The sequence below is a fragment of the Rattus norvegicus genome, chromosome 16 (assembly GCF_021556685.1).
Source record: "Rattus norvegicus strain SHRSP/BbbUtx chromosome 16, alternate assembly SHRSP_T2T, whole genome shotgun sequence".
NCBI lineage: Eukaryota > Metazoa > Chordata > Mammalia > Rodentia > Muridae > Rattus > Rattus norvegicus.
The window spans coordinates 20,351,298-20,372,086 of record NC_141549.1 but is presented as its reverse complement, the minus strand read 5'-3'; the positions used below and the strand labels follow the sequence as shown (position 1 = coordinate 20,372,086).

Genomic DNA, 20,789 nt, shown 5'->3' with positions numbered 1-20,789 from the left:
TTCCTTACAGGATTCTCTGTTGTCCTGGATTAGTAGATAGATACTGTTTGAATTTAGTTTTCTCCTGGAATATTCTAGTTTCTCCACCTATATTGATTAAGAGTTTTGCTGGGTACAGTAGCCTGGGCTGGCATTTGTGTTCTCTTAGAGTCTGCATGACCTCTGACCAGGCTCTTCAGGCTTTCATAGTCTCTGTTGAGAAGTCTGGTGTAATTCTGACAGGTCTGCCTTTTTATGTTATGTGGCCCTTTTCCCTTGCAGCTTTTAATATTCTTTCTCTGTTCTTTGCATTTAGTGTGTTGAGGATTGTGTGACAAGAAGAATTTATGTGAAGAGAGGGAGGTAAGACCGGTCGAATAAGTGTCGTCCCATCGCCGTTGGGAAGGTACTGTCTAAGGAGGCTTGTTTCATAGGAGAGATCAAGCACTCACTCAGGGAGAGAGGATTAAGAGTGAAGAAAAAGGATTTAATCAAGTTCTTTTTTTTTTAATTAACTTGAGTATTTCTTGTATACATTTCCAGTGTTATTCCCTTTCCCGGTTTCCGGGCAAACATCCCCCTCCCACTCCCCTTCTTTATGGGCAATCCCCTCCCCATTCTCCTCCCCTTGTCGCCCTCCCGCCAACAATATAGTTCACTGGGGGTTCAGTCTTAGCAGGACCTAAGGCTTCCCCTTCCACTCGTGCTCTTACTAGGATATTTATTGCTACCTGTGAGGTCAGAGTCCAGGGTCAGTCCATGTATAGTCTTTAGGTAGTGGCTTAGTCCCTGGAAGCTCTGGTTGCTTGGCATTGTTGTACATATGGGGTCTCGAGCCCCTTCAAGCTCTTCCAGTTCTTTTTCTGATTCCTTCAACGGGGGTCCTATTCTCAATTCAGTGGTTTGCTGCTGGCATGCGCCTCTGTGTTTGCTGTATTCTGGCTGTGTCTCTCACGAGAGATCTACATCTGACTCCTGTCGGCCTGCACTTCTTTACTTCATCCATCTTGTCTAACTAGATGGCTGTATATGTGTGGGCCACATGTGGGGCTGGCTCTGAATGGGTGTTCCTTTTGCCTCTGTTTTAAACTTTGCCTCTCTATTCCCTGCCAAGGACATTCTTGTTCCCCTTTTAAAGAAGGAGTGAAGCAATAACATTTTGATCATCTGTCTTGAGTTTCATTTGTTCTAGGCATCTAGGGTAATTCAAGCATTTGGTCTAATAGCCACTTATCAATGAGTGCATGCCATGTGTGTTTTTCTGTGATTGTGTTACCTCACTCAGGATGATATTTTCCAATTCCATCCATTTGCCTACGAATTTCATAAAGTCATTGTTTTTGATAGGTGAGTAATATTCCATTGTGTAGATGTACAATATTTTCTGTATCCATTCCTCTGTTGAAGGGCATCTGGGTTCTTTCCAGCTTCTGGCTATTATACATAAGGCTACGATGAACATAGTGGAGCACATGTCTTTTTTATATATTGGGGCATCTTGTGTGTATATGCCCAAGAGAGGAATAGCTGGATCCTCAGGCAGTTCAATGTCCAATTTTCTTAGGAACCTCCAAACTGATTTCCAGAATGGTTGTACCAGTCTGCAATCCCACCAACAATGGAGGAGTGTTCCCCCTCCACATCCTCGCCAGCATTTCCTGTCACCTGAGTTTTTGATATTAGCCATTCTGACTAGTGTGAGGTGAAATCTCAGGGTTGTTTTGATTTGCATTTCCCTTATGACTAAAGATGTTGAACATTTCTTTAGTTGTTTCTCAGCCATTCGGCATTCCTCAGCTGTGAATTCTTTGTTTAGCTCTGAACCCCATTTTTAATAGGGTTATTTGTCTCCCTGCGGTCTACCTTCTTGAGTTCTTTGTCTATTTTGGATATAAGGCCTCTATCTGTTGTAGGATTGGTAAAGATCTTTTCCCAATCTCTTGGTTGCCATTTTGCCCTAACCACAGTGTCCTTTGCCTTACAGAAGCTTTGCAGTTTTATGAGATCCCATTTGTCCATTCTTGATCTTAGAGCATAAGCCATTGGTGTTTTGTTCAGGAAATTTTTTCCAGTGCCCATGTGTTCCAGATGCTTCCCTAGTTTTTCTTCTATTAGTTTGAGTGTGTCTGGTTTGATGTGGAGGTCCTTGATCCACTTGGACTTAAACTCTGTACATGGTGATAAGCATGGATCGATCTGTATTCTCCTACATGTTGACCTCCAGTTGAACCACCACCATTTGCTTAAAATGCTATCTTTTTTCCATTGGATGGTTTTGGTTCCTTTGTCAAAAATCAAGTGCCCATAGGTGTGTGGGTTCATTTCTGGGTCTTCAATTCTGTTCCATTGGTCTATCTGTCTGTCTCTGTACCAATACCATGCAGTTTTTATCACTATTGCTCTGTAATACTGCTTGAGTTCAGGGATAGTGATTCCCCCTGATGTCCTTTTATTGTTGAGGATAGTTTTAGCTATCCTGGGTTTTTTGTTATTCCAGATGAATTTGTAAATTGTTCTGTCTAACTCTTTGAAGAATTGGATTGGTATTTTGATGGGGATTGCATTGAATCTGTAGACCGCTTTTGGTAAAATGGCCATTTTCACTATATTAATCCTGCCAATCCATGAGCATGGGAGATCTTTCCATCTTCTGAGGTCTTCTTCAATTTCTTTCTTCAGAGTCTTGAAGTTCTTATTGTACAAATCTTTTCCTTGCTTGGTTAAAGTCACACCGAGGTACTTTATATTATTTGGGTCTATTATGAAGGGTGTCATTTCCCCAATTTCTTTCTCGGCTTGTTTCTCTTTTGTGTAGAGGAAGGCTACTGATTTATTTGAGTTAATTTTATACCCAGCCACATTGCTGAAGTTGTTTATCAGCTTTAGTAGTTCTCTGGTGGAATTTTGGGATCACTTAAATATACTATCATATCATCTGCAAATAGTGATATTTTGACTTCTTCTTTTCCCATCTGTATCCACTTGACCTCCTTTTGTTGTCTGATTGCTCTGGCTAGAACTTCAAGAACTATATTGAATAAGTAGGGAGAGAGTGGCAGCCTTGTCTAGTCCCTGATTTTAGTGGGATTGCTTTAAATTTCTCTCCATTTAATTTAATGTTAACAACTGGTTTGCTGTATATGGCTTTTACTATTTTTAGGTATAGGCCTTGAATTCCTATTCTTTCCCAGACTTTTATCCTGAAGGGGTGTTGAATTTTGTCAAATGCTTTCTCAGCATCTAATGAAATGATCATGTTGTTTTGTTCTTTCAGTTTGTTTATATAATGGATCACATTGATGGTTTTCCGTATATTAAACCATCCCTGCATGCCTGGGATGAAGCCTACTTGATCATGGTGGATTATTGTTTTGATGTGCTCTTGGATTCCGTTTGCCAGAATTTTATTGAGTATTTTTGTGTCTATATTCATAAGGGAAATTGGTCTGAAGTTCTCTTTATTTGTTGGGTCTTTGTGTGGTTTAGGTGTAAGAGTAATTGTGGCTTCAAAGAAGGAATTTGGTAGTGCTCCATCTGTTTCAATTTTGTGGAATAGTTTGGATAATATTGGTACGAGGTCTTCTATGAAGGTCTGATAGAATTCTGGACTAAACCCATCTGGACCTGGTCTCTTTTTCGTTGGGAGACCTTTAATGACTGCTTCTAGTTTCTTAGGAGTTATGGGGTTGTTTAACTGCTTTATCTGTTCCTGATTTAACTTTGGTACCTGGTATATGTCTAGGAAATTGTCCATTTCCTGCAGATTTTCAAGTTTCGTTGAACATAGGCTTTTTTAGTAAGATCTGATGATTTTTTGAATTTCCTCTGAATCTGTAGTTATGTCTCCCTTTTCATTTCTGATTTTGTTAATTTGGATACACTCTCTGTGTCCTCTCATTAGTCTGGCTAAGGGTTTATCTATCTTGTTGGTTTTCTGAAAGAACCAACTTCTGGTTCTGTTGATTCTTTCTATGGTCCTTTTTGTTTCTACCTGGTTGATTTCAGCTCTCAGTTTGATTATTTCCTGGCTTCTACTCCTCCTGGGTGTGTTTGCTTCTTTTTGTTCTAGACCTTTTAGGTGTGCTGTCAAGCTGCTGACATATGCTCTTTCCTGTTTCTTTCTGCAGGCACTCAGCGTTATGAGTTTTCCTCTTAGCACAGCTTTCATTGTGTCCCATAAGTTTGGGTATGTTGTACCTTCATTTTCAGTAAATTCTCAGAAGTCTTTAATTTCTTTCTTTATTTCTTCCTTTACCAGGTTATCATTGAGTAGAGCATTGTTCAATTTCCACGTATATGTGGGCATTCTTCCCTTATTGTTATTGAAGACCAGTGTTAGGCCATGGTGGTCCGATAGCACGCATGGGATTATTTCTATCTTTCTGTACCTATTGAGTCCCGTTTTTTGACCAATTGTATGGTCAATTTTGGAGAAAGTACCATGAGGAGCTGAGAAGAAGGTATATCCTTTTGCTTTAGGTTAGAATGTTCTATAAATATCTGTTAAGTCCATTTGGCTCATGACTTCTCTTAGTCTTTCTACGTCTCTGTTTAATTTCTGTTTCCATGATCTGTCCATTGATGACAGTGGGGTGTCCTACTATTATTGTGTGAGGTGCAATGTGTGTTTTGAGCTTTAGTAATGTTTCTTTTACGTATGTAGGTGCCCTGGTATTTGGGGCATAGATATTTAGGATTGAGAGTTCATCTTGGTGGATTTTTCCTTTGATGAATATGAAGTGTCCTTCCTTATCTTTTTTGATAAATTTTAGTTGAAAATTGATTTTATTTGATATTAGAATGGCTACTCCAGCTTGCTTCTTCTGACTATTTGCTTAGAAATTTGTTTTCCAGCCTTTCATTCTGAGGTAGTGTCTGTCTTTGTCTCTGAGGTGTGTTTCCTGTAGGCAGCAGAATGCAGGGTCCTCATTGCATATCCAGTTTATTAATCTATGTCTTTTTATTGGGGAGTTGAGGCCATTGATGTTGACAGATATTAAGGAATAGTGATTATTGCTTCCTGTTATATTCATATTTGGATGTGAGGTTATGTTTGTGTGCTTTTCTTCTCTTTGTTTTGTTGCCAAGACAATTAGTTTCTTGCTTCTTCTAGGGTATAGCTTGACTCCTTATGTTGGGCTTTACCATTTATTATCCTTTGTAGTGCTGGATTTGTAGAAAGATATTGTGTAAATTTGGTTTTGTCATGGATTATCTTGGTGTCTCCATCTATGTTAATTGAGAGTTTTGCAGGATACAGTAACCTGAGCTGGCATTTGTGTTCTCTTAGGGTCTGTATGACATCTGTCCAGGATCTTCTGGCTTTCATAGTTTCTGGCGGAAAGTCTGGTGTAATTCTGATAGGTCTGCCTTTATATGTTACTTGACCTTTTTCCCTTACTGCTTTTAATATTCTTTCTTTATTTTGTGCATTTGGTGTTTTGACTATTATGTGACGGGAGGTGTTTCGTTTCTGGTCCAATCTATTTGGAGTTCTGTAGGCTTCTTGTGTGCCTATAGGTATCGCTTTCTTTAGGTTAGGGAAGTTTTTGTCTATGATTTTGTTGAAGATATTTACTGGTCCTTTGAGCTGGCAGTCTTCACTCTCTGCTACACCTATTATCCTTAGGTGTGATCTTCTCATTGAGTCCTGGATTTCCTATATGTTTTGTGACCAGTAGCTTTTTCCACTTTACATTATCTTTGACAGTTGAGTCAATGATTTCTATGGAATCATCTGCTCCTGAGATTCTCTCTTCCATCTCTTGTATTCTGTTGGTGAAGCTCGTATCTACAGCTCCTTGTCTCTTCTTTTGGTTTTCTATATCCAGGGTTGTTTCCATGTGTTCTTTCTTGATTGCTTCTATTTCCATTTTTAATTCCTTCAACTGTTTGTGTTTTCCTGGAATTCTTTCAGGGATTTTTGTGACTCCTCTCTATGGGCTTCTACTTGTTTATTTATGATTTCCTGGAATTCTTTCAGGGATTTTTGCGATTCCTATCTGTAGGCTTCTACTTGTTCTCTAAGGGAGTTCTTCACGTCTTTCTTGAAGTCCTCCAGCATCCTGATCAAATATGATTTTGAAACTAGATCTTGCTTTTCTGGTGTGTTTGCATATTCCATGTTTATTTTGGTGGGAGAATTGGGCTCCGATGATGCCATGTAGTCTTGGTTTCTGTTGCTTGGGTTCCTGCGCTTGCCTCTCGCCATCAGATTATCTCTAGTGTTACTTTGTTCTGCTATTTCTGACAGTGGCTGGACTGTCCTATAAGCCTGTGTGTCAGGAGTGCTGTAGACCTGTTTTCCTGTTTTCTTTCAGCCAGTTATGGGGACAGAGTGTTCTGCTTTCAGGCGTGTAGTTTTTCCTATCTACAGGCCTTCAACTGTTCCTGTGGGCCTGTGTCTGGAGTTCACCAGGCAGGTCACTTGCAGCAGAAAAGTTGGTCTTACCTGTGGTCCCGAGGCTCAAGTTTGCTCGTGGGGTGCTGCCTACGAGCTCTCCGCGGTGGCAGCAACCAGGAAGATCTGCGCCGCCGTTTCCGGGAGCCTCAGTGCACCAGGGCTCCAGATGGCCTTTGGTGTTTTCCTCTGGCGTCAGAGATGTGTGCAGAGTGCAGTCTCTTCTGATTTCCCAGGCGTGTCTGCCTCTCTGAAGGTTTAGCTCTCCCTCCCACGGGATTTGGGTGCAGAGAACTGTTTATCCGGTCTGTCCTAAATTCTTTTGTTTTATTGATGAAAAATGTCCCTGGTTAATTTTAAACAGTGTGTGGCTGAGGGTGACAAGTGGGCAGGCCTGCTAACAAGCAAGCTGCAGGCTGTGCGTGGGCAACAGCACAGCTCAGGCCAAGTCAGCATAAGAAGAGTTTCAAGGTGAGGAAGCCAGCGCAGAAACAGGGATGTATTGGGGTAAGATGGGCTAGAAAAGGCCTCGATGATTTGGACTAGCTTGAGTAAAACTTGTAATAAAAAAGGGACAAGGTAATGGTAAATTGTTTTTATGTATGCGTTCTTTTAGAGTTATGTTTTAGTCTTTGGACCTGATTAGAGATAGTTTACACCCTAGACATGAGAGAGAATGGGTTTGGGAAAAAGAGTCCTCCCAGACTCTCCATGGATGCTTTGGAGAAAGAGAAAAACTTACAGAGCTCTCCTAGTAACAGAAGAAAGGCAGGAGATGTCCTGCCTCTCTGCTGGCTCCTATTGGAGAAATGCTTCTTTCTGGTTCTGGGTTCCATAGGTAGGATATCTGAGTCCCTTCGGTGGGACACCATCTAGTTTTTCCCCTCTATGTCTATTGTCTGGTGCACCAAGCTGTCCATGTCTGTCAGTTTATGTCTGTGGTTTTTGTTTCTTGTTGTTTAAATGTTTTATGTTTCATGTTCAAAAGAAAAAATGGTAAAAACTTTATCTGCCAGTCATTCACACCTTGATTTGGTTTTAACTCGTTTCAAAAAAAGGGAACAAATGAATAAAAAACAGTTTCAATGGGCCTTTGGAACCCTGTACCTGTAGCTAGGAGCCTAGGTCAGCTGGAGAAGCTGCCTGGGGGCAGAGCGTCTACAGGAGCTGATCTTAAAGGCGCCAACAGCCCCTCAGCTTCTATGGTATGGGAGCTGATGGCTGTTTCTCTTAGAAAAATCCCTGACTTATTATTAGACTTAGCAGGTGACAAGGTGCTTCTCTTAAAATCACAGCTAGAAAAGTAAAAATGGTGCTTGGTCTAAATATTAAAGACATGTGTAGCCACTTCAATCTTGTTTCTGACTGGTTTTAAATGTATAAATATGCTCTACATGCCTTGGTCATAGATTATTGACTTTTAGGTTATTGGAGATGGTTATAAAATTATAACGTTGGTAACAGAAAGTTGACATAAAACTGGTAATTTGGATACAGTTATTCTAGACAACATGTGGCATGAGCCAACCTAGGGAAACAGGTCTAAATTGAGATAATATTTTTATGGAACTCTTATCCTAGAAACCAGGCTTCTAAAAGAATTTAGGGCAATGTCTCTTTGTTGAGGTATTGGAGACCACACCATCGTGCGTTCATATGTAGGAATTGGCAGTCAAACTTTGTAGCATGAAGGATAGACTCTGTGTCTTGGAGACTAGATCGTTTGTTGGAGGTTGAGTTTTGCTTTCCAAAGTTGTGGTTTGCCCTGAAGTTACCTGTATTTTGATGCTAATTCTACTGCCCCAAGGGAAGCTTCCTAGTCTTACTCAGAACTTAGATGACTTCCAAAGTTGTGGTTGTGCTCTGGTGTTACAAGGAGAACTTAAGGATTGTGATTTAGGATTGCCAGTGTTACATTGACTAACTCAAACTTATTTATAATTTAAAAAAATGGCTAATACCCTTATTATGTAATTTCATCACTTCTTCAATGTAAGAAGTTAAAACTTTAAATCTTTCAGTGTATCTGGAAATTTTTACTACAAACCTTTGCTCTCAAAATGAGCTTTAACATTTGGGGAATAGCTGTTACACTACTCAAGAACATTTAAGAACTCAAACTGGATTGCCTAGACTCCTTAACAAGGGAGGACAATGATACCAGGCAGATTATAGGCCTTACATAGGAACAATTATTCAAAAAATATTATTCTGTATTATCCAAAACAATAATGCTAGAGACAGTAATTTGATATACAAGTCTATTTATAAATACAAGTGCTCAGTGTCCTCAATTTAATCCTAGAGGACTTGTCTTAATAAATAATATATTAACAATGTCTTAATAAATAAACAGGGGGAATTATATCCCTGTATGCTATGCAATTATTTAAAAATACTCCTTTTATATTAATTATAAATTTGGATGCCAAGGAACACTCTGAGTTTATGGCACCCTACAACTAGGCATACTTCTGCCTAGGTGAAATAGAAAGATCCACATATTGGCATGAACATGTCCAGGTATTTTTATGTGGAAGAGGGAATCTTTGTGTTTTTTTCTACAGGATGCTACAGAAGTGTGCCAGCTGCCTGCGTGTCTGGTGAGACATGCTGATCCTGGGAGCATGAAGATTCAGCTCTCCTGGTTCGGGACCGTGGAGTCATTCCTGTGCCCTTGAAAGAAGATGGAGACTTTTTAGGATTTACCCTCACCGAGGTATCTGGGGTGGAAAGTTATATTTTGGGAGAACATATGCTCCATCCTCACCAGCTGTTAGAAATATACAACCATACCTTGGTTGTTAATAAACATCATGAGTACCTGCTCGCCCCAAACCATACTTCTCTGGCATGTTCATCAGGGCTGACTACCTATGTAATAATATCTGAGTTCCTGCAGCAGCACGATTATTGTGTATGAGTACAATTACTCCCCAGAATCAGCATACATGAGCCAGAGACTTTTCTTAAATCCTAGGAAAAGGGCTTTCCCCACAAAGTAAAAAGAGAACCAGTAACTGCCATCACTCTCGCGGTTCTCCTAGGACTAGGGGCTGCGGGTGCAGGCACTGGCATCACTTCCCTAGTTACCTCCCATCAATACTATAACCAGCTTAGTGAAGCCATAGATAAGGATATTGCTGAATTAAGAGATGGATTAGCTAACTTAAAAGATTCAGTTGCCTCGTTGTCTGAAGTAGTCTTACAAAATAGAAGAGGCCTAGACTTAATCTTCCTACAACAAGGAGGACTTTGTGCAGCCTTAAAATAGGAATGCTGTGCTTATGTAGATAAGACTGGACTTGTAGAAGACAGTCTAAAAAAGGTGAGAGTTAGCCTAGAAAAACGAAGGAGAGAGAGAGAGCAACAAGAGTCTTGCTACAAAAACTGGTTTTCTACATCCCCATGGCTCTCTACCCTGTTGCCCTCAATTTTGGGACCCCTTGTGGGCCTACTTTTGTAGATTTCCTTTGGTCCTTGGGCCTTTCAGCGACTTATATGCTTTATTAAATCACAAATAGATTCTGCTTTGCCTAGAAATTCTGATTCAGTACCTTATCATTGCTTGGAGACCAGAATAGCTGAGGAGAACCAGAGAGACAATGAACAAGATGAGGTGCCTACAACATATCAGGAGAGGCTCGATTTCCACAATCTCTTATATTATTGCCATCTGGCCCCTACTCTTTCGCCCCTGGGCTCAAATAAGAGGAATGAGTAGATGACCCAATGTAGCCATCATCAACGACGGGCAACTTCCTCTGACCCTTGACCAATCTAAGACATGGAGCCTTGAGGGCAACAAGGTGATCCTATGACAGATAAGGCTGGGGTTCGAGAGGTAGATCCTAAGACAGAGGTGGCTACACCCTGTTTAAACGTATGGGTTGGTCAAATGCTCCTCGGCCCAGTTTCTCCCCCAATAAACACACACGTATAGCCCAGTACGGTGTGTTACAGCATAAGTTCATTCCTAGCCATTGGGGTGCAGTCCTAACTGCAAGAGTGGCTCGCCATGGCCGAGCTGGGCACTCTGTGAGGCATGTCTAATCTCTCTTAGGCCACTACTTCCAGCTAATGGTCTTTCATAAAGAAAAATGGGGGAAATGTAGGGAGCCATATTGGATTTGGGCCTGGCCACTTTTTGACTCCATGGCGCAAAGTGGCTAGGTGACTCTGGGCTGTTTGGCCACAGATATTCACCCCTAAGATGACTGCCATGAAGTCTTGAGATTGTTGGACAAAAGCCTCTCCCATGAATTTACAGCACAGGAAGATAACATTCAAGGGATGCCTCAGCTTGAGCAGATACCAGTTATCTCCTGAGTCAACACCCGGTGTCTCCACCGCATGACCTCATCGTCTACCGCCTGACCTCTTTGCCTCCTGCTATCACTGACTATATCCTCATCCCTCCATCCTTTGTGTTTCACAAAGGACACTCCCCCTACCTGAAAGCCTTAAAAGCTGGAACGTTCACCCCAATAAATGAGACCTTGACAATAGAATCTTGCTTGGTCTCCTTCTCCTCTCGCCCCCCATAGGCCTATGAGTAAGCATACATATAAGACTACAACCAGCTGAGTCATTTGTTGATGTTGTTGCTGTTGTTATTGTTGTTATTGATTGTGTGTATATAATTTCAGGTGTGATCACAATGCATTAAATTGCCAATTAGGGGGTTTATTCTTCCAGTAGGCTGATTCTCTGACTTGCAAATGAATGAAAGGACAGTAGGGGAATAACCCTTCTAATGACCTAGCAGCTTTGGAGAGGAAATATATATATATATATAAAAAAAAAAAACCTTGGGATGGAAAACACATGAGCAGCTGAGAACACTGTAGATTTTTTGAGAGCATCCAGGTTTCATTTCCAGCAACATAAGAGTAGCTCACATCTACCTCTAATTCCAGTTTTAGAGGTTCAGAGAAAAGCTGTTCACCTCCCTAGTCAGGCAAAAATTTACCAGGCAGGAATGGGGAAAAGTCACATAAACAGGAAAAAAAAACCCATATACATGAAATACAAGTGAAATTCTATTTTGGTGCCCATAATCATTTTCAGTAACGAACATTGCCAAGAACAGTAGCACAAATTTTAATGCAAGCACTTGGAGGCTAAGACAGTCTGATTTCCATGAGTTACAGTGCATTTTAATCTACTTAGTCACTCACATTATCAGACTAACCTCACGAATACCCCCGATTTTTTTAAAGTAAATGTAATTTTCATTTGATTCATTGGTTGACAGTAGATGTCACAAGAACTTTGACTTTGATTTACTTCTTATACTATAATCATAATACATATTGAATCTTTAACAAATTCTCATATACATTTAATCTCAGTGCCTGTGAATTATCATTGCTAGCTTTCCAATCTTCTATAAAAGAGAGAGCTAATGAATAAATTAATATTGCTAACTCTGTTAAGGAGTAGATGAGAATGTTCCTTATGTGGTTGTTCATGGCAGTCTACACTCGTCATCTTCGGATCTCTTCTACCCTCAAGGTCATGGTATTCATGCTACCTGCTCTAGAGCTACAGTTAAAACACACCCCTTCCTGGTTTCCTGTACCTGGATGGAGAGACATCAGTATTCTGATCTTCCACAGAACACTTTCATACAGTTACCCTTCTACTGCTGTGATAAAACATAACATGGCCAAGGCAGGTTTTAAAAGAAAGCAGTAAATTGGGCTTACAAATCCACAGTTAGAGATGGTGCTGGCACAATAAACACAGGGCAGCAGGAAGCACTGAGAGCTTACATCTGGAACCTCAGGTTGAAAGTAGAAAATACACTGGGCATGGCTATAGGAATCCACATCCAAGACTATTAACATGATGCCCCTCCTTTAAAAGGCCACACCTCTCATCTCTCGCAAAGTGTTAAGGCAGCTGGTTAACAATTATTCAAACAGAAAAGAGTATGGGAGCCATTTTCATTTAACCAACACAGTTTTCTGAAATTCTTAGTTAGTGCCAACTTAAATGGCACTGATATGTTTTCAACATACAGTGCCATAAAATATTAACTGCATTCTCTATGACCATTATATTTTTGTTCTATTGTATGCAATTACCTTCTATTTAACCTAAGGAAAATAGTTTAAGCATCCTATCTATAGCCACCCTGCACTTCTGAAACTACTTTAGAAGTTTTACAACAGGCTCAAGTTTTTCCTTGCTTCATTTCCATATATGCTTTTGAATCATAATCAATAATGTCTCCAGTCCCATTTATATAAAGTTGTTACCTGCTCCTAGTTCATTATCTTTACCTAAAACTGTATGTCATCAACTTAATATATCTTCTCATCTCTTGGTGGGTGACTGACTTTCTGTCTCCATGGCCTAACAAGTCCCTTCTAACAGTTGCCACATTCACAGGCAAAGCACAAGGAAAGGAAGGAAAAGCACAAGAAAGCAGTAAGGAAATATACTTTAGTCACTCAAAGACTTAGCCTTGTATGCCAGGATTCACTATGCAAACTATGTTTCAAAAGGGGATGTTGGAGATGTCCCATGAATTAATGTCCTGGTTATCTTTACTCTGTAAACCAAACACAGAAAAGAGTTTCATCCTCATTCCCATTGAGCTGATTAAGTAACCTGACCCAACGTGAAATACATGGGAAAACAGTCATTTGTATCAAAGTTCTAAATGACAGCTCATCATATACAAGGCTACAAATGCTGAAAAATAGAGTCTAATCACATCTCATTCATAGTCAAATCCAAAAAATATTAAACACATACTTGCTTTCCTCTTTCCTGCTTTCTTCACTCATTGACAAGTCATGGCTCAGCCTATTGTCCAGACATATCCAGAGTGGGCTTGGTATTTCATATCAATGAACTGTCACACAGTTTAACACCCATATGCAAACAGGACAACCTGGTCAACTGTCAGACATTTTCCAAGTATATTTGCTTGTGTCAAGTTGACAGTTGAAATTCCACAACTTTTAACTTGAATAACACCCTTCACAAGCTTGCCTGTCCATCCCTATTAACCAAGGAGTCCTGTTTTTCCTAACAAAAAACACTTCTAAATTCTTAAATCCCATGGATTAAATAGGGTTCTAGAGTCCCAGAACTTATGAGTAATCTCTATATAGTAAGAGACTTTGTTGATGACTTATAGTCTGTACTCCAAGTCCCAACAATGGTCAGAAGCAGCTGTGAATAAAAGTCCAAAGATCTAGCTTTGGCTCAGTCCCACAAGGCAGTAGAGAGAAAAAGAGAGATTCTTCCTTCTTCCATTGTCCTTATGTAGGTCTCCAGCAGAAGGTGTGTCCCAGATTAAAGGTGTGTACCACCATGCCTAGATCTGGGACTTGCTTTGCTCCAGGTGACCTTGAACTCAGAGATCTCCTTGCCTTGGTCTCCTGGGATTCATAGCCACTGTGCCTCAAGATCTCATATCCCAAGATCCATGTCAGAAAACTTGTATCTCCCATCTTCAAGATCAGGATCAGAGGTGAACCCTCCAATGCTGTATTGTAATTTACTCAAGATATATTCAAGTTGACAACCTGGAATAGCCATGATACCCATAGTCTTTAAAAATACCAACATTTAAAAAAAAACTGAAACCCTAAGTTCCCTGTGTAGATTCCTTGAAATTAACAACAACAAATGATTAGTATCCCAATATTTCAAAGTGGAAAAAAGAGAGTAGTGTAATCAATCCTACTTAAAGAGAGCAAAACCGAATAGCTTCTGTTACCACAATGTGCAAATTCGATGACACATAATGATACTCTGGACTCAAAAAGACGTGGGAAACTCCGTGTTTCAAGCTTGGCCTGTAATACTCACAGCCTCCCTCACATGCCAAATCCATTCCATACCTGCTCTTCTCCTATGTTCTAGAGTATATCATATCTTCAGGTGTCCACTGCAAATAGTGTCCTCTCCAGGGCTCTCTAATGAGACTTCACATATGCCTGAAGGACATTGGCTCTCTTTCATATTCTCAAATATTAGTACCACACAGATGATAATTACTCTTCCTTACTTAACTCATGAAATGGCCTCGTTTCTTTAGATCACACAGTTGCATGAGCTTTTGAGGTAAAACAGAAGATGTCAATTGTGGACTGATACACCAAGTCATTTTTCAGTGACACTGTCCTGTGATAGAAGACCAAGAGACCAAAAGATCAGGCAGATAGTGTTGTTTGGTATTACAATGTCTTATACAAGCTATGTCTTATGCCAAGAGTGATGACTCATAAGTAGAATATTTATTTTTAATAAAGGAATGGGATGAGGTAAGCAGAAATTACCATACAATGCGATGCAGACACCAGGAAGCTAATAAAGCAAGATTGCACAAAGCAACAAAGGATACTTCTGGATCATTATAGACAGAGTACCCAGCAGCCTTGGGGCTGGTGACTATAACCTAGTATGAGAAGAAACAATAGGTTCTTCTGATCCTAAGCCAATGATCCACAAAATTGTTGGCCTTGTTCTACAGGCACTGCCAAGCATGCTCCTTGTTATAGAGAAGGAACTTAGTATTTCGTATATAATATACATAAGAGCCTCAGAAAAGGGATGCAAAGACATGCACACACAAATGTTAATGGAACTAACATGTATGTTGATGAAACAACTTTTCTTCTCCATACATTGTAGCCTCAGGGAAAAGCCTGGGAGGACCCCAGACCTCAAGACAAATCTGTAGTGCTGCTCTCTTTCATACTTCCTCCACAGCACCAACAGATTTAGCACACATGAATTGAGTGAAAATACTACAGAAGCCCAGGACAGATAGATGTGTCTGCCCCTTTCCAAACTGTAGAGCCTACATGTTTCCCTGAATATCTGCCATCACCAGGGACACAGGGATGATCCCTATCCCAGTACACATGCCAGCTGGGATCACCACAGAGCCCAGCACAGGAGACTACTCACCTCTCTGATCAAGTCCCGTCTTCTTTCTGATCTACACTTCCAACCAGAGCAGATTAGACTGCCTGACCTGCTACCACACCCTACATCCTGAGCACCTCCCAGGAGATCTGCCACAAGCTTTTCAGGAGGTCTCCCTTAACCAGGGACACAGGTGAATGGCTCCAATGAGAGACAAACAATCCAGTTAACATTACAGTTAATGAGATAATAAGAGAAAAGCACAAGAATATAAGCAAGAGAAGCCAAGGTAATATGGCACCATGAGAAAACAGTTCTGCTAAAACAGCAGGCCCTGGATACCCTAACACACCTGGAAACTAGATTCTGACCTGACATTCCAACTCATAAAGATGAAAGAAGCCTTTAAAAAGGATATAAATAATTCCCTTAAAGAAATACAGGAAAACACAGGCAAACATGTAGAATCCATTAGAGAGAAAACAAGTCAATTCCTTAAAGATATACAGGAAAACATGACCAAGCAGGTAAAGGAATTGAACAAAAATGTTCAAGACACAAAAAATTGAAACAGAAAAAGGAAATCACAAATGGAGGCAACAACCTTGAAGATGGCAACCCTAGGAAACAGTTCAGGAACTACATCACCAGCAGAAGACAAGGGAGGGAAGAGAGAATCACAAGTATAATATATGAAGATATTACCACATTGGTCAGAAAATACAATATACAAAACGTCCTCATCCAAAACATCCAGAAAATGTGGGATACAATGAGAAGAACAAACCTAAGAATAATAGGAATAGAAGAGGGCAAAGAGTCCCAGGTCAGAGAGCCAGAGAATGTCTTCAACAACATTTAAGAAGAAACTTTCCTAATCCGAAGGAGGAGATGGCCAAAAACATACAAGAAGCCTACAGAACACCAAAAACTTTGGACTAGGAAATAAAATCCTCTTGTCACACAAAAATCAGAACACAAAATGCACAGAACTAAGAAAGAATATTAGAAGGTGTAAGGAGAAAAGGTCAAGTAACATATGAAAGTAGAACTGTGAGAATTACACCACACTCCTCAAAAGAGACACTAAACCGTGAAAATCCAGGACACATGTCATGCAGTCCATAGGAGACCAGAAGTGCCAGCCCAGGCTCCAATACCCAGCACAAATCTCAATCATCATAGATGTAGAAACAAAGATATTTCATGATCAAACCAAATTTAAACAGTATTTTTCTAATATAAAGCACTACAAAGGACACTAGACCCAATACTCCTACACAAGGTATGTAACTACACCCAAGAAAACAAGAAATTAATCAACTCACAATAAACCTAACATAAGACACACACACACACACACACACACACACACACACAAACACACACACACACACACTACCATGTCCAACCAAAAAACAATAACAATCTTTGATCTTTAATATTTATAAAAATCAGTGGACTCAAATTCAAAATAAAGACACAAGCTAACAGATTGGATTTGCAAACAGGATTCAGCTTTTGTCTGCATACAAGAATAATACCTCACTGACAAATACAGAAAGAATTCTGAGTAAAGGTCTAGAAAAAAAGTTTTCCAAGCAAATGGTCCCAAGAAACAAGCTGTAGTAGCCATTCTAATACCCAATAAAATAGACTTTCAACCAAAAATAACCAACGGAGATGGGGAAGGACACTTCATATTCATCAAAGGAAAACTCCACCAATATGAACTCTCAATTCTGAATATCTAAGTCCCAATGAAAGGACACCAGCATTCTTAAAAAAAAAAGCAAAAACATTATTAAAGCTCAAAAAACATATTGAAACTTACACAGTAATAGTGGGAGACTTCAATGGCCCACTCTCACCCATGAACAAGTTATTGAAACAGAAACTAAACAGACACACAGAAAAGCTAGCAGAAGTTATGAACTAAAAGGATTTAACAGATATCCACAAAACATGTCACCATAATACAAAAGAACAAAATTTCTCAGGATCTCATGAAATCTTCTCCAAAATTGACCAGTTAATTGGACACAAAACAAGCATCAACAGATACAAGAAGATTGAAATAATCTCATACATTCTATTGGATCACCAGGGTCTAATAATGAACATCCATACCGAAAAAGAAAAAGAAAGAAAGAAAGAAAGAAAGAAAGAAAGGAAGGAAGAAAGAAAGAAGGAAGGAAAGAAAGAAAGAAAGAGAGAAAGAGAGAGAGAAAGAGTGAAAGAAAGCAAGCAACAGAAAGCACACAGATACTTGAAAACCAAAGAAATGTCTAATCAATGACAACTTGATCAGGGAGGAAATAAAGAAAAAAATAAAAAATTCCCAGAATTCAATGAAAATAAAAGCACAGCATATTCAAAATCAGAGGACACAATGAAAGTAATGTTAAGAGGAAAGTTCATACCACTAAACGACTTTACAAAGAAATTGGAGAGATCTTATACTGAAAACTTAACAGAAAACCTGAAAGCTATAGAAGCAAAAGGAGCAAACATCCCTAAGAGGAATAGACAGCCAGAAATTGTCAAGCACATGACTAAAATCAACCATTTACAAAGAGAACAATACAAAGAATCAAAAAAACCAACAGCTGATTCTTAAAGAAAATTAACAAAGCAGATAAACTGTTAACCAATCTAACTAAAAATTATGGATACAGTATCCAAATTAAACTATTATTTAGCACCATAATATGGAAAAAATGAGGAAACATGAATAAATAACCCACACAAACGTCGTTTTATATCGATATGAAAACCATTCTCTTTGTACAATACCCAAAACACCACTCTGTCAGCCAGAGCAATCTAACATAAAGGCCCAATTTTCCCACACCTCGCTACAGAACAGTTAAGAACAGGAAAAGTGTACCCTACAGTACAAGGACAGTCTGATCAGTGAAGAACAAAGTTACTACAGAGGAAATATTCATACGGCTTTCCTATTTCTATTAGGATACTGCATTCTGTATACCCACTTCATGATTCAAAAACCATAAATAGCTAAAACAGACAGTGAAATGCTAACTGACTCATATAACAACTGACCTAATAGAGATTATTTACATTATCAGTTTCAAGGTTGTAAAGTTTATAATATTTGATTGTGACAACATATTCAGTCCTTTAAAAACTTACTACTTTCCCTCTACTTTAACTACAACTATGATTTTATTTCTTCCAAGTATTACTCTGAACACCCCTAGTAGTCTGCTAATATGATGCCTGTTGTTTTAACATGACACCTAATTATGAAAAGATAATCCAACTGTTAATACATTGAATTAAAAAATATTTTGCTTTGAAATGCCGAAAGAAAATCATCACAATAAATGAAATCTCAGCATATCCATTAATATGAATATTTTTCTGGAAAAGAGTAAATGAATTATCTTAAGAATGTTAAAAATGTTTTATCTGTAACAGAGGAAACTATTCAGGAAATGTTAAAATAAAGAAAAGTGTCACTTCACAGCATGCCTGGCATGGGCTCAATTCTTAGTGGGTTGCATCCTTGACAAACACAGTGAATGGCCACACTCAGTAGACTCTACTCAAGGCAGTCTCCTCAAAGTTCTCCTCACACTTAACTTTCAATGAATCCATATATAATCATTAAACTGAAGGAGCCTCCCTTCACAAACGAGTAAGCCAGTCTGTCAGGAGATGTTAAATGCTATTCCGAAGGAAGAGTGTCAACAGGGAGGGTATTATAGAACTGATGTAATTCCAATTATTAAGCCAAATGTAGGTAATTACTGCTTTTTCTTTCTCATTTTATGCTCTTCAACTTGAAGCTCCATTTATATCTTAAAACACTGGTATTTTTAAGAGAGCAAAGTGCATAGCGGAGGAAAAGAGGAAATAAGAAGGAGGCTGCAGAGAGCGGGAGGAATGGGCAGGCTTCTCAGGGCCATGGGACAGGTTTTTTTCCCATCTTCATTAACTTGGGTATTCCTTATTTACATTTCAATTGTTATTCCCCTTTCCGGTTTCCAGGCCAACATCCCCCTAAACCCTCCCCTTCTATGTGGGTGTTCCCCTCCCCACCCTCCCCCCATTACTGCCCTCCCCTGCAACAATCCATTCACTGGGGGTTCAGTCTTGGCAGGACCAAGGGCTTCCCCTTCCACTGGTGCCCTTCCTAGGCTATTCATTGCTACCTATGAGGTCCGAGTCCAGGGTCAGTCCATGTATAGTCTTTAGGTAGTGGCTTAGTCCCTGGAAGCTCTGGTTGCTTGGCATTGTTGTTCATATGGGGTCTCGAGCCCCTTCAGCTCTTTCAGTCCTTTCTCTGATTCCTTTAACGGGGGTCCCGTTCTCCGTTCAGTGGTTTGCTGCTGACATTCGCCTCTGTATTTGCTGTATTCTGGCTGTGTCTCTCAGCAGACATCTACATCTGGTTCCTGTCAGCCTGCACCTCTTTGCTTCATCCATCTTATCTAGTTTGGTGGCTGTATATGTATGGGCCACATGTGGGGCAGGCTCTGAATGGGCGTTCCTTCAGCCTCTGTTCTAAACTTAGCCTCCCTATTCCCTGCCAAGGGTATTCTTATTCCCCTTTTAAAGAAGGAGTGAAGCATTCGCATTTTCTTCATCCTTCTTGAGTTTCATGTGTACTGTGTATCTGGAATAATTCGAGCATTTGGGCTAATAGTCACTTATCAATGAGTGCATACCATGTGTGTTTTTCTGTGATTGGGTTACCTCACTCAGGATATTTTCATCCAGTTACCTATGAATTTCATGAAGTCATTGTTTTCGTAGCTGAGTAGTATTCCATTGTGTAGATTTACCACATTTTCTGTATCCATTCCTCTGTTGAAGGGCATCTAGGTTCTTTCCAGCTTCTGGCTATTATAAATAAGGCAAGGCAGCTTATCCTTATTAAAGAGAAGAAAGCTTTCTTCTTACATCTGGGTTTAATTCATTTAGCATTAAAAGGGTTGAACCTTTTCCTTTCTTTATGCAATAAAGATTGGAGCTCATTAAAAAAAAAAAAAACACTGGTATTTTAAACCATGTTTAAAATATGCCATCTGATAGCATGAAAGGTAAATTAAGCTTTTGAAAAACCTTTGAACAACTTATTCTGACCTAAACTGAGTACTGTAACTTAAGGCCCAGTATGGTATTGACCAACTTAAAAAATGAATAAATGAAAAGAAAAATTTAATTTTAAATAGGAGCTAACAAAATCAGGAGCTAATAAAATGGCTGGCCACACTGATTAGGCACTCACTGTAAAACACAGCAGAATTGATATTTTCTGCTCATCACCACAGCACTGTAGTTTCACTAGCCTAATCAAATATTCATTTTTACATAGAAAACAGCCCACTTTAGTGTCTAGTAATTCCTTTTAATGCAACTACCTTTCAAAATGTTGCTGGGACAGGTGTTCAGTCGGTGTGTGAGAGCTCTCAGTAAATCCTGTGGATTTACCTGCTTGAGTCTTTCATCAGTGAGTTTGTCCTGGTTGCCTACTTGGACTTTC

General features: G+C 39.5%; 1 protein-coding gene and 1 long non-coding RNA gene across 2 annotated transcripts in view; one reads left to right on the top strand and one right to left on the bottom strand.

Annotated features, from left to right (window-relative positions):
• The window catches only part of LOC148000436 (uncharacterized), an 88,364-nt gene extending 77,474 nt beyond the window's left edge, over window positions 1-10,890 (top strand). Inside the window, exons 3-4 of the long non-coding RNA XR_015640282.1 lie at window positions 8,947-9,098; window positions 10,650-10,890. This is a non-coding gene — a long non-coding RNA (uncharacterized LOC148000436). The remainder of the gene's footprint in view (window positions 1-8,946; window positions 9,099-10,649) is intronic.
• The window catches only part of Poteml2 (POTE ankyrin domain family member M like 2), a 464,489-nt gene that overhangs the window by 152,901 nt on the left and 290,799 nt on the right, over window positions 1-20,789 (bottom strand).